We start from the raw sequence: 14,608 nt of genomic DNA, 5'->3' as shown, positions 1-14,608 counted from the left end.
GGTGAGAGCAGTGGGCTTGTGAGGACCTCTTGGGAGCCCCAGGGAGGGAACGAAGGAAGCTAGGACAGGGTCAATGTTGGGAAGGGATTGGATGGCCTTGCATTTGGCCTGAGAAATTTCAGCCAAGCAGACTGGAGTGTCCTGCCCAAATTATAAGACAAATTTAGAGCGAGTCTGGCCCAGGAACTGAATCTGGAGGGCAATAGGTAAATCCCCGTCTGGTTGGATGGGCATCTTTATCAGGAGATCTAACTACATCATAAAGAAGATAAAGAGATGTGAGGGAAATTACACCTGGAGAACAGTTACTTGTGCCATGTTTTTAAATATACCTTATTTTAGTTTAATGTGTGATTGGAGCATCAGATAAATCTGGGTTCTATTTCTGGACCACCCTAATAAGTCTGTTACTTCTGCTAGGATAATGGAGTAAAATGATTGGCAGGCTGGCTCACTTGCTTAATTCTATCTTTTGTGGGGAGTCATGGTTCAATCCCATTCACTTAGAGCCCATAGAATGGGTTTCCTGCAGGAAAGAAGTGTTTAGTTACCAAAAGTGAAGAGATTAGATGTGGAGCAGCTGGAAGCAACAGATGTCAGTTCAGTGATTGATCCTCAGGTCCCCCAGTATTGGTTCATCTCTGCACCAAGGGCAGGAAGGAGGGGAGGTAGCATCAGGAGTTCCAGCTTCAAAGAACTAGGGAAGACAGAGAGGAACTACAAAGTAGAACATTTTAATCTAATTAAAGACTAATTTCCTCGATCTTTAGAGAGAACTAGAAGGTGATTCTCTTCCTCAAATTGAGTGGGCAACTTAACACGGAGAACGCAGATGCACCTGCCAGGTATGAATAGAACTAAAGCAAGATAGGGAGGGAAAGGGGTGTTTCTACTCCTTCGGAGAATGAGCGTGCCATTCTCTCCCTCCCAGGTGTGTTGACTAAGAAAGAAGGTGGAGCCTGTCGCATCCCAGCCCTGAGAGCAGCCTTGGAGGGCTGGTCCATCTTGAGGGGGTGGGAGGTGGCAGGGAAGTGCAGTTTCTATCAGCTACAGTGGCAGCTGCACAGACAGTCACTGTGGCCATAAGACTCTGTCCTGCAGCCCCCCAAATCCAGGGAGGGAAATGTACCAAGCCCCACCGGCTGTGCCCTGAGTCCTTCACTGTGTTTGTGCCAAGGAACGCTCTTCCTGTGGGCCGCTTCCAGCCAATGTCTGAGCGTGACGGCTCAGTCCAGATACATATGACTCCTTTGGTAACTTTGGCTTGAGGACTCCCGATGATCCTGCAGAACTTTTCTTAGACTGCAAAGTGGTCTAGGATTCTTCCTTTACACGGGTTCTTTTCCTAACGAATTCCCACTGAACTCCTGTATGTCTGTGTATTAGTCTCCTATTGTTGCTATAAGAAATGGCCGCAGACTTAGTGGCTTAAAACAACACAGATTTATGCTCTTATAGTTCTGGAGGTCAGGAGCCCGAAATGGGTTTCACTGGGTCAAAATCAAGGGGTTGGCACAGTGGCATTCCTCCTGGAGTTTTTAGGGAAGAATCTGTTTCCTTGCCTTTTCTAGTTTCTGGAAGCTGCCTGCATTCCTTGGCTTGTGGCCCTTTCCTTTATCTTCAAAGCTAGCAGTACAGCATCTTCAAATCTGTCTCTGTGACTCTGACCATCCTGCTTCCCTTTTAGAAGGACCATTGTGATTATGTTGGGCCCCTCTGGATAATCCAGGATATTCTCCCCATCTCAAAATCCTTAACTGCATCAGCTAAGTATCTTTTGCCAAGCAGTGTAAACATATTCACATGTTCCAGGAAGGAGGTTCAATAGATTGTCTACTACAATCTGTTGAAGCCTTATCCAGGAATAAGCTATTCTATGAAGACTTCTTTTACTCTTGAGTCAAAAGCAGCTGGAAACAAGTACTCATTCCTATGAAACACATTACTTTGGTTTTGTCATATGATACTGTTATTGAATACATCATGCTACAATGCCCTTATTTTATTAATACATCCTATGAACTAGATGGTGAGATCCTTGGGGTAAAGGGTCATATCTTACCGCTGTAGCCCCAAACTGAGCAGAATCTGGCACAGCTTAGGTTTCAGTAAGTATTCACCTGAACTGAAGGGTATACTTTGTAATGTGTAGATTGCATTTTAAATATTTCCGAGGTGGGGTAATCCACCAAAAGATCATTTGTAGATTGTCCAGTATTTAGGACCAACCAGACAGAGGGCCTATGAAGCAGGTAGAAATTTGGGGAGATTTCAAAATCCAGCCTTATTTAAAAGATTGGTCGGAAATGCCAAAGCAAGGCGGTGTGTTTAAAATAGTATCTTGGGGCAGTAACAGTCTGTTGGAGTTGCTGGAATAAAATTCAAGTAGGAGCAGAGCCTCAAGATGAGGCTGGAGGGAAAAATGAAACTCCGTGCCAGACTCTTCTACATCCTACTAAGGAGTTTGGGGCCTTGTTCTGTAGGCATCAGGGAGCCATAATGGATTTCTAAGTTGAGTGATGTGATCAGGTTTACATCTCCCAAGGCTGGACTATAGAAGGTGAAGGAGAAGAAGGCACACTGAAGGCAGGTGGATGGGAATGGTTCATGAGAGGAACACTCATGTTCTGAGTTAAAGCAGCGAAAACCCAGATGGAGAGGTAGAGCTCCGTATCAAACACCACAGTGAATGAGGGAGTGACCACATCAGTTTCTGCTCAACATTTTACCTCAGGCCCTACAAAGGGTTGGCGGGCATTCAGTGATTCTATACCTGCTGAATAAGTGACAGAAGTAGTTCTTGTTCAAAAAAAAAAAAAAAAAAGGATTGGTAGAGCTGGGCTGTTGGGACGTGTACAAATAACTGTGCTGCAGCTGGTCAGGCAGCATGGGGTAACCTGCTCCGAGGTGAGTTTTAACTGGACATCCTTTGGCTATCAGGTAACTGATTTGGAGCATGTGTCAGTATGCATGTGTGTGTGTGGGGGTGTGGTCTTGGGGTACAGGAGTCCATCCCTCATGGTTTCCATACACTTGCTCTTATATGCTCCTTGCCCTTTGACCTTTGAGGTGCCTTTCTCCTGGCCCTTCCCTGCCCTGCACCTCTCTCTCTGGGCTAATTCTCAGCTACTCAGGTTTCTAGTCCTGGCTTACCCCAAAGGGCATCATGCATAGCATTCCTTCTCCAGCCCACTCAGGGATTCTTAAATGTTTCCTCATTTTCATACTCCCAGAATTTGCCAACAAATTCATTTGGGTTCATTTTTTAATAAGCTCCTAGGCGCTTGGCTCAGACCTTAAATATTTCACTTGATTTGTGTTTGAGAGGGGGGAAAAAACTGCAAACAAACCAAAAATGATGGCCCTATATAAAATGACAAATATTTATTGGACTTTTCTAAATGCACCCAATACTTTTAAAGGCCTCTGGGAAAATATTAAATTAAAAACTGTCTGTGCATCAAACAACCTGCGAAATCAACTGCTCTTGGTACATAAAGCTCAGTTTCCCCAATTGGCGTGTATGGGTTTAGACCATTTGGCCACCACTGTCTTTATGAACAGAGAGAAAGTGGTGATGAAACATTACCTATATCTCAATGATTTTTCCTCGTGGGCCAATTAAAAAAACGCCCACCCACCACATTTGTTCTTCCCTCTTGCTTCCGTCTGTGATTTGCCTCTGTGATTCAGTAGACTCAGAGAAATTGATCTAGAGAGAGATTCTTAAATCTATAATTTTACCACAGTTGGGAGAATATGAATAGCGTAATTGACCAAATATAATTCTCATCTCTGAGGCTCATCCATGCTATGTCAGTACTTGAGAAAGGAAAGAAACCCACATTTATTGAGCACCTACTGTGTGTCAGATATTGAGCAAGTGTCTTTTTGATCCATGCTCCTTTCTTCTTCATCTTTCCCGTATCAAGAATATTATCGTCTTGGGGTGCCTGGGTGGCACAGTCCTTAAGCGTCTGCCTTCGGCTCAGGGCATGATCCCAGCGATCTGGGATTGAGCCCCACATCAGGCTCTTCCGCTGGGAGCCTGCTTCTTTCTCTCCCACTCCCCCTGCTTATGTTCCCTGTCTCGCTGGCTGTCTCTCTCTGTCAAATAAATAAATAAAATCTTAAAAAAAAAAGAATATTATCGTCTTTGCCATGTAGTTTAGGGAAAGGCAGCTCAGAGAAACCAGGTGCCTCCTGCAGGATGATTCAGGAAGTGCAAATAGCAGGGTTCAGGAACTCAAGCTTATGTTTGTCACCTGCAGGAGCCATTATAGGAATAAACAGTGAGAGCCTTCGGCCACCTCAGCAGGCCCCACTTTCAGTTGCTAGTACCCCTCAGGAATTACTGTTTTGCTGCTTATTGAATGGGGATGCTTTTGATGTTTCACAGCTAGGTGTGATGTTGGCTTTGTGGTTCAAGATGGTATGTCTTGTTTCCTATGGGTTCTGTAAGAAATTACCACAAACTAGGTGGCTTAAAACAACAGATATTCATTCTCTCCTAATTCTGGAGGCCAGAAGTCTGAAATCAAGGTGTTGGCAGGGTTGATTTGGGGTCTGTGAGAGAGACACTGTCCCATGCCCTCCTCCTAGCTTCTGGTGGCTGCCAGCAAATCTTGGGGTTCCTTGTCCTGTTGCTGTGTCACTCCAGCCTGTGCCTCTGTGTCCATCGTCTTCCCTGTTCCTCTGTGTGTCCATTGCTGTGTCTTATGAGGACACTCTCCTTTGATTTAGGGCCCAGCATGATCTCATATTGATCCTGACCTTAGTTACATCTACAAACACCCTATCTCCAAATAAGGTCACATTAGGATGTTCTGGGTGTACATGAACTTTTTGGTAGATATTATTCAGCTCATTATAGATGGATATTGTTTATGGTATTTAGAAAGTGTTTTGATAAAATGCTATGTGCATTTGGTGCTTAATTTTATGAAATGTATTTTTGGCTTTCTTTGAAATAAATCTTTCCTTTTTGATAGATTGAAGGGGATCAATCTATTAAGACTCCTTATTAAATGATACTTTATTTTTTTTAAAGATTTCTTTCTTTATTTATTTGACAGAGAGAGACAGCCAGCAAGAGAGGGAACACAAGCAGGGGGAGTGGGAGAGGAAGAAGCAGGCTCCTAGCGGAGGAGCCTGATGTGGGGCTCGATCCCGGAACGCCAGGATCACGCCCTGAGCCAAAGGCAGACGCTTAACGACTGTACCACCCAGGCGCCCCTAAATGATACTTTAATGATGATATTGAGCTCTCTTTAGCAGAGAGCTAGGTACAGTTTAAATACATGTAGTAGGTAGTAGTATTTAAATGCATTGCTAGATTCAGTTTGAAAATATATTATTATTTAGAATTTTTACGTCTATATTCCTAAATGGGGGCAGATTTATAGTTTGCCCTTTGGAGTATTTCAGCTTAGTTGCAGTCATTCTAACTTAAAAAATTTGGGAATTTTCTGTGTTTTTTGTGTATTCCGGATAAGATTACATATTGGAAAAATCAGTTAATCTGTGAAGTATTTTGTCTGTTAGTTCTGGACCGAAAGCTATTTTAAATAAGTGATAGTAGGAAGCCTTTTTCTCAATTGTGTTCAAATAAATTTTGATCTAAACAAATGGATCAATTTTGTTAGCCTCCTAGAAAATATTTTAACATTTAAGTGTGTTTTTTTCTAATTCATTAGTAGAATGTCATATAATGCTTTTTTCAGAAACTCTACCTTGCTTCTTTTTTTTTTCATTTTTTTAAATTAGTTTCTCAGAGGTAGAATTTAGTGACTCATCATTGCATAGAATACCCTGCCATGCTTCTTGTTGAAACATTGTACTTTTCTCTTTCCTCTCCTATTCCCCCCGCTACTTGACTTCTCAGAGTTCATTTTATTTTCTGCCCTGCCACACCAATGTATCAACTCTTAGACATTTTGGTTAGCTGCGTGCTTTTCTGTTTCTTACTTTACTAAGTTATCATTACTTACATATTTCCCTTTATTTTTCAACTTAAATGAAAAAAGATAAAATATGTGTGTATATACATATATAGCCTAACATGTGATATACTATATAACATTAAGATTTTAAAATATTTTTCACATGCCTAATATTTAAACTTGACTTATATATATGCATAAATATATAAACATTTACTCTCTGAATCTGCTTCTGATTGTAGCATTTAACATATCTATATGGATTTATTTGTCATGTATTGGCATTTTATATACTATATAATTTTTTTTACTTATAAGTATAGGTGCAAATTTTAATTTTGATCTTTTTTTCTGACCCATGAGTTATTTAAAGGTGTGATTACTCGAAATAATTGCAGTTCCTCCATTAATATTTTGCTCCACATTTCTAATCTTATAACTATCTGATTAGACCATGGTGTTTGGAGGGCTTGTGGTTTTGGAACTTTATTTAGATGACCAATTTGTGTAGATATGTCAGATATATTTGGGCAAAATAAAAAGTATTCTGGATAAGTAAGATATAAAATTATTATATAGACAGTCCTACTTAAATTTTCATCCCTCTGAACTTTCAGAGGGTGTTACTTTGTCTTGTTTCAGTTAGCTGACTGTCGGTTAAGCATTACTTAGACCTCAGTATCTTCGGTCTCCTTCCAGGAGGGATTTATAGCTGCAGACAATACTTTTGGCGGTCATTTCATATCTCCCACATTTTTCGGGGTCAATTTTTACTTCTTTTTCTAATGATTTTGATTTTATATTTTGAGTCTATTGTTTCATCCACAGAGCTGTATGACGATTATATTAAATTTAGATAATTTCTTTGTTTATATAGAATGAGACTGTTGCTGGTACTCTTTAATGTATTTTTTTTTTTATTTCTACCTTGTCTACTTGGCATTAATTTTCACCGCCTATTTCCCACTCGTTTGTGATTGCCTATTGTATACCTGCTTTCCATCCTGGAGGTGCAGCAGAGGTACCGTCTTCTAACATTTCCCTGCAGTCTGAGTGTGTGTGTGTTTGTGTGTTTGTATGTGTTTGTGTGTGTGCGCGCACACATGTTACATGCAGGTACATAAAGGAAATTTTCTAATAGAGGAAAGCAATGAGGGCAGGTCTGAAACTTTCTAATAGAGGAAGCAGGACAAAACTCAAGAGTCGTTTCCAGGTTTTACAAGATGGACTGCTCATTTGCTGCCACCTTCTTTTGGAAGAAGTTGTTAGTGAGACGGGGACCCCAAAGACTATTATTCTGAAATCTGGGTTCCCATGCCCTGGATAGACCAGCTTTCCGCTTCAGCGCTTTGAGGTGTGCGCCACCAAAACGACAGTTCCTATCAGGACAAACACACGCTGCACTGGTAACAGCTGTGTGCAAGTGGAGTCTGGTGGCCATATGTGATTTCTTTGGAATCCACTGTATTTTGGAAGATTGTTTTGGAAAAAAAAATAAGTCATGCATCATACCACTCATTATTCATTCAGTCAACTTTGACTGAGCAGCTACTGTGACTCTGTGAGGGAGATGAGCCCTGAAAATAGAAAGGTGAATAAAGCAGACATGGACCAGACACTCCCTTATGGGATGGAAAGCTTGTTCCTCTGGAAGATAAAACAAGTAACACTGTGGTTATAGGTCACCTCTTTCCAAGAATCACACCGTTGGTGGGGAGAGGAAGGAGACACAGGCTGCTATGACTCCCTTGCATTTTGGAGAAGACAGTACAGAGAGGTGATTTTTGTGAAAACCGCTGGGGAGGAAAGTGATGTGACAAAAAGTGTCATAGCCTTGGGCTAAGAGAAAATCAGCAATTAGCTGGAGAGAGACTTGCCCCCCCCAAAAAATTGAAGATGGAAAAAAAAATTTCCTTAATTTTTATGTATATGCTAAGGAAAGGGGACTCTGTGGGAAGTGACTTCCTTTGCCCTGGGTACAAATAAGACTACAATCCATCCACATGTCCTGGCAGACTCAACCAAGAGCACTGGGAAAGTCCTGAGGTTACATTTTTCTTTTTGAAGAATGCTGCCAAATTGCTAATTTGGACTTATGTGCTTTTTCTGCAACATAGCTTTCTCTGACCTCGAAGGAGTGAGGGTGTAGGCAGCTGAGTATCTTAATGTTTGAGAATTGCCAACTCTGCTTCTCCTCCTAAACTCTCGGGTGGATTGGTCCATAGGGTTAAATGGCTCATTGCAATTCAGCAAAGTGGCTTTTATGTGCAATTAATGTTTGTTAATTTGGTTAAATGTCAAAGTATACATTTTTTTTGGGGGAAAAAAAAAGTTCCTGCAATACAACTTCCACCCCCAAACCTTTTAAATATCTAGGGGTGAGATGTTATTCTCAAACAAATGCAGAGGCGAACATATTCAGCATCTGCTTGAAATTGAATGGACGATACCTTAGTTAAATGTCCCTCTTGGGAGAAGAGACAGTAATATGTCAGCACATCTAAGTTTAGAGCCAAAGCTAAGGGATAGTTGAGAAAACCCACTGGAAAAATATTGCCTTTACCACCTGGCCCCTAAAAAAGAAAGAGGGACTTTGACTCAACTATTGGCTCATTGTTTTGATCCCCCATCTTTATGTTCCCCTAATATTTTAATATTTCCCCCTTATATTTGTGTCTTGTGTGCTCTGGGTATTTTTTTTTTTTAATCTTTGATGTGTCGATATGTATATATTCTGGTTCTGCTTGTTTGGGTGCTAAAGGTTTGGAGATTGTTACTGGATCCTTTTTATAATGAGCGTTTTTATTAAATAAAGTCTACCATGCATTTATGTAAATGTAGTAAAAATATGCACCATAAAAATATAAATAGGCTAAAGCTCTTGATTCTTCAGCCTGGTATATATCTGCTACTAAACTAGAAGAATGGTTGTCTTTCCAAATTCACAGGGAAAAAATAGATTTAAGGGTCTCAGTATTAGGATTTCTCTCATACATTTTTTTTTTCCTTAAGAGTTTGATCCCTGCTATAGCCCTGTGCTGGTTAAATTGCACTGCTTCCATACTTAGTGTGACTTGTGGGTGTCCTAGATATTTTTAATTCCGTGTCTTGTCCTCTTTTAAAAAAATCATTCTCTTTGTACTGCTCCTGTCTCTTATCTCCATGGTAGATGCAGTGGTTAATGTTTTGTCTGCCCTACTCACTGCCCACTCACCCTGCCGCATGGTGGGTTGGAGGGGCTGGTTAGGCCAGTTCCTTCCAAGCCTCAGCGATATATTCCCTCTTGCTTTTGTTCTATCAATTGCTTTATACTCATCAGTCCTTTCTTCCTTATAACCTCAGAAAAGAAGGACCCCCAGGGCCAAGATGTGGGATCTATGGAAATCTGCTTTAGTTTGCTCATTAGGTCAAAGGGATAAAGGCCATCCTAGTGGCTCTTCCACACTAGGAAGGACCCCCAAAAGCCAGTTTATCATAAAGAACATATATTTTCTCAACATGTCCTCTCTTTAGATCATCTTCAGGAACCTATGACAATGGGTTATTTCCAGTAGGACAAACTCTGTGGGTCTGTGACCTGGTCCCCCTGCTCAGAGGGGCCCTGTTTTTTGGTTTAATGTTCTGCTACTGCCAACTTAAAATTTCTTAACAATCTTTGAACAAGAGGTCCCACGTTTTGATTTTTTCACTGGGTCCCACAAAAATGAAGCCAGTCCTGATTCTCTGTGCAGGATTCTGACCATTCCTCTTTGTATATCATCAACCTGGTAAATGTTGTTGACCAATAAATGGGAGTTCCCATCCTCCTCATCTCGGGAGGGTCAGGGACATCTATGTACCTCCCTGGGCCTGGAAGAACACGTTAATATTCCCCAGGGCTCAAAGGGGAGAATTGAGTTTGACAGTGATTTAGTTTAACTGCCAAGGAATTTATAATTATATTGGGTGTTGAGCTTGTTCACTGATAGCAATGTTTTTATGAATGGAAGGGAACAAGGTCCAAGGTACTTATCAGTACTGTGGAAATCAGTCATAGCTTATCTGGGAAGCTCTATGAATTTTGTGGCCCTGGGATCCTTGAAGGTTACATCACTTCAGGTTTGATATGGAGTCCTATGTCCTACTTTCCTTATGCAACCAGTAGTTGTTCTTTCTCCTAGAACTTCTGCAGAGTCCTCCAAAACTTTGCAGAAATAACCTGTGGATTTCAACCAAAGATTGTACCATTGCTTCTCATGTGATATGCTGTGTTCAGGAACTAGACTATAGTAAACCAACAGAAACATGGTCTCCTTTCACTTTTTCTGAATCTTTGTCTCAGGCCTTTAGTTGGATCTCCATTGCCTACTGGAAACAAACAACAACCCCTTCTAAGCCAGCTGTTCAAGACACATGTCATTCTGTTATAAATTTGTTTTTCTAGAGAAGTTCCTAACTCCAGGTGCTGGGGAGGACATTTTGCTAGAATTAGAGAAGATAAGTTACACTTTCTGTTAAGTGTGGCCCACGTGGTGTTCTGGCCAATGGGTTACAATTAAGAATGGGCAGACAGGTTGAAGGAAGAATTGACCAGCTGGCTTTTTGTCCTGGAGGCATAACCCAAGATCTCTCTCCCCTTGACTCTGTCTTTGACTTCCTTTTGTATGTGCTGAGATTTTAATTGGATTCATGAAGGAAAGAGAAGTGATCTTCCTCCAGCAGAAGGCCTCACTGTAGAATTCTTAGTGTGTAGAATTCTGGGCAGGATTGGGTTTATTTCTTTGTTTCTTTTTCCCAGTTCTTGATTTGATGGAGGAATGAATGTAAAAATTCATTTTTAATAAAAATACTGTGCTAGCCTGGACTCACTGTATATCCTACCCAGCCAGGGCCTCTCTTTCCAGGAAATGGAAGGGTCAGACTGGGGAAGGAGCCTTGGTAAGGGAACTAGGAAGTCAGGTTTCAAGTCCCAGCTGTGTGAGTCACTGTCAAACTTCCAGTCTCATCTTCCCCACATTTAAGAAGGGGAGGGGTGACTTTTATGTATCATAGTGGCTGTGATGGTTCCAGAATATGATATGTGGAAACTCCCTAACCTAGTGTCTTGTGTATAAGAGGTGCTTATATTGTATTCAGTTGAACCAGAGCAGAGAAGTAGCTCTGTATTAGTGTTTTTATTGTTATTAAATGTCCCTTTGGCAGGAAACTAGGGTTCAAAATCTGCTTCATCATTTGCCTACCTATATGTTCTGTGATTTATATATATATATGTGTGTGTGTGTGTATACACATATTCATATACATACATATGCATATACATACACACATACATACACACACACACACACACACACACGTATACATAAAAGATTGTGACAAAGAATCCCAAAATTACAATAACTGATATTTGTGCCCAAACCTCAACGCAGGCAAATATGGTGAGGTGGAGGATGCAGAAAACTACCTTACTAATGTGTTCCAAGCCAATGTAACACACCCACTAGTCCTGGGAGAATGGCAACTGAGAGCAAGAAAGAATTTACCTACTCTAGCCTGCCACTGAGGAGTAGTCCTGGTTCTGGTTAACAAGTGAATCAGAAGGTCAAGGTAGTCGCCAGGCAGCCTCCAGCATGGGGACTAGCCTGGTCTCCCAAGAAGGAATGAGGGAGAGCCAGAGTAAGAATGAGAGGGAACCAGACCTATAATGTGGCACTTGAGTGCACAGTGACCCTGGCTACAAACCAAGAGGGCTGAATCAAACACTGATTCCAGTTCTGGCAAATCCATAGCAAATTTTCCTCTTGGGAGAGAGAAGCATTTCAAAGAGGAGGATTAGAAGTTCACCTCTATCCTAATGGCCCTTCAGAGGCCACTCCTTGTAGATTTGATTTGATGTCTCTCAAGGGAAACTTAGATTTTATCTTCACGGGAAAATTCTACAACAGATTACACTCATTGGGGTCTTACTTTTCCCGCCTGAATAGAAGAGGGGCACATTTTAGGCCTTCATGGAATTCCAAACTCAGATTCCAAGAAGGAAATTGCATTTGTTCGTGTAATAAATAATAATGCATTTGGGCCTGACAACCACTAGGCATGGCTGCAGAAGATATATAATACAATTAGCCCTTGCTGGGAGTTGCCAGCTGACAATGGGGCAAGATTTATGTGTTTGCTTTTTCCATAAGTACAATTTTATTTGATAAGTACAGTCCAAAGATATAAAGAATTAATCCAAGGTCTGCATTGTGGGATGTTTCCTCTGTAATATTAAAATAAATATTACCCCTCTATCCAATTACATAAAATTATGTTAATAATATCTTCTTTGTTGTTGTTGTCTGCCTGTTTCATCTTTGTAGCCAAAGAGTTTATTAAAAGCAGTGACTGGCTTCCTTTCAGAAAGAAGTAGATTTTTTTTTTTTTATCATCGTAGAAGAGTACAATTATTTCTTTTTAAAAGAATCCTAACTGGGGTGGAGAGTCTGTGACCATCAGGATTTTTCATGTTTTCATGGGGCAACCTTTGCTCTGAACTCCCTAATGTCTAGCTGCTCCCATATGGCAAACTTGAACTTTTAGGAGTAGCAAAGTTACACTCCACTGTGAATGTGTGTGTGGGGTTGGGAGTGTATAGAAGTGGAGGTGGGCATTTGATCATTTTGAGGGATTCAACACCTATCATCCACAGGGAGTTAATTAACCCTTCAGTGTGAGAGGGTGGAGGTCCAGGGCTTGGGGAGGAGTTACTTTCTTAAATGCCCACATTATACCCAGACATTCAGGGTGTTTACTGGCGGCTGCTTAGTAAGAGATTCTCCTGGGCCAAGGATGGTATAGACAGTCTTTGTCAAGAGACCTAGAACCTGGGAGAGAAGAAGTGATGGAAACATAAAGTATGCAGCGGGCTCAGATAGAAGTAACAAGGTCCACTTCTTCACACGGACATACACAACAGACACACTTGCCAGTTGCTTGCTTTAGATCACATTTTACTGAAAGTGTGGTCCATTGTCTGGTTTGCCAGTCTGCAAACTGCCTGTTACTTACCATCCATGGTAAGGAAAGTACAGAAATTGAGAATGGGAGTTTGATTTCATTGATAACAATTCGACACTGTCAGCTTGCATCTGTGGAATCTAAAGTAACAGCCATATAAATTTGGCATTATAGCTTATATTTCACTGTTTTAGAGATTTCCTAGTAATGAATTTTTATTAATTGGAAGTACAATGAATTGGGGACAAAGGAAAAGAAGAAAATTGGGTTTTTCATCAGATTTGAAAAAGTGCAGGTCTTAATGGATAGAATTTTTTTTACCCATGGAGTCCATTACAAAAATGAATACATGGCAGAGCCTCAGTGAATGTTGGTTACCCTGGCATGAGCTTTGAATGTGATTCAGCACCTGCGCTAAGCCCTAACTTCTGCTGTTGGGGAGGCGAAGAAGAAGAAGAAGAAACATTTACCACATGGTTTTGTGTCCTAAATATGTGCATACTGAGGCCTCACAAAAACCCTTTGAGGAAATGTAATTGGAGACATTTTACAGAGGAGAAAACCAAGGTCACACAGGTTACCCAGCTCAAAAGGGGTAGAGCCAGGTGTCAATCCTAAGAGTGGATTCTTTCTTTTTCTTGATGTGCCTCTGCTCAGCTGAGACTTTCAGACAGCAGGTAGTGCATGCCCACTGCGTCCTAAGTACCGTGTGGAGCTCCTTGCAGGCATTCTCTCAGTAATTCCTCCAGAAGCCCTCAGGACTTATTTAGCTTTTTACAGATGAGGAATTTGAGTCATGGATTGCTTAACTGCTGCAAGAAAAACCAGACCAACCAGTGTCTGACCTTCATTCTGTTCAGTGAGAGGCAATATGGCCCAGCAGTTCATTTTAGGTTTAAAGGCAAACGAACTGTGTTCATATCCATCAAGAATAGGAGTGGCACAACTGCCATGTACAGCTGTGTAGGCTGTGCACTATACAACATCAAGGATCACCATTTACATCATCATCTATGTAATGGAGCCCCCTGGAGTGGTGCAGTGCATAACCTGCATGGCTGAATCAAAGGGCCTGGCTGGGAAAGGCTGTAGAGTCTGAAACCTGCTTTTTAAAATAGTCCCAGATGCACTTTTCAGAAAACACACCAAGCTCCACCCTGCTCTCAGCAAAGAGAAAGCCTCTACCCACTCCCCCTGCTGCCCCTATTGTGCTGCCCCTGGTGCAGGTCACTGATCAGAAACAAAGCAAGATGAGCTTGTGATACACCCTTTGTTGGCCCTTTAATCTCTGGCTCACTGTGCTTTTATGAAATGTGAAAGTAGATTATGGGCTGTGAAACACTATAGAACTCCGTTAGGTAATGATTAAAACATAGCAAATGCTGCCAATGATAATAAAGGAAGAATGAGGTCATAGGAAAACTCACTCACGTTTCAGCTACTCGTTGTTTTAGAAGATCCAGATTCCTGGAGAACAAAGCAAGCATTTGTTCTCATTGAGATCTCTGTTGGCCTCTCCCAGTAGACTTGATGTGGGGTACGCATTCAGTTAAGTCTGACAAACGAAGGAAGGAAGGAATGAAGGCAAGGTGGGATGATCGAATAAATGAAGTTGCAGGGACAGTAGGAACTGGGAACTTGCTACCTGCCTGTACTATTTTTGGAGAGGTAGATGGTTGTAGATTAGG

The 14,608-nt window shown here is 41.3% G+C and overlaps 1 long non-coding RNA gene across 1 annotated transcript in view; it reads left to right on the top strand.

Annotated features, from left to right (window-relative positions):
- Positions 1–14,608, top strand: part of LOC123791332 (uncharacterized) — a 458,920-nt gene that overhangs the window by 245,514 nt on the left and 198,798 nt on the right. The window lies entirely within an intron of this gene.

This window comes from Ursus americanus, chromosome 21 (genome assembly GCF_024610735.1).
Source record: "Ursus americanus isolate L20-20 chromosome 21, mUrsAme1.1.p, whole genome shotgun sequence".
Taxonomy (NCBI): Eukaryota; Metazoa; Chordata; class Mammalia; order Carnivora; family Ursidae; genus Ursus; species Ursus americanus.
Note: the sequence above shows the minus strand (reverse complement) of the source record. Positions and strands in the feature narration are given on the sequence as shown.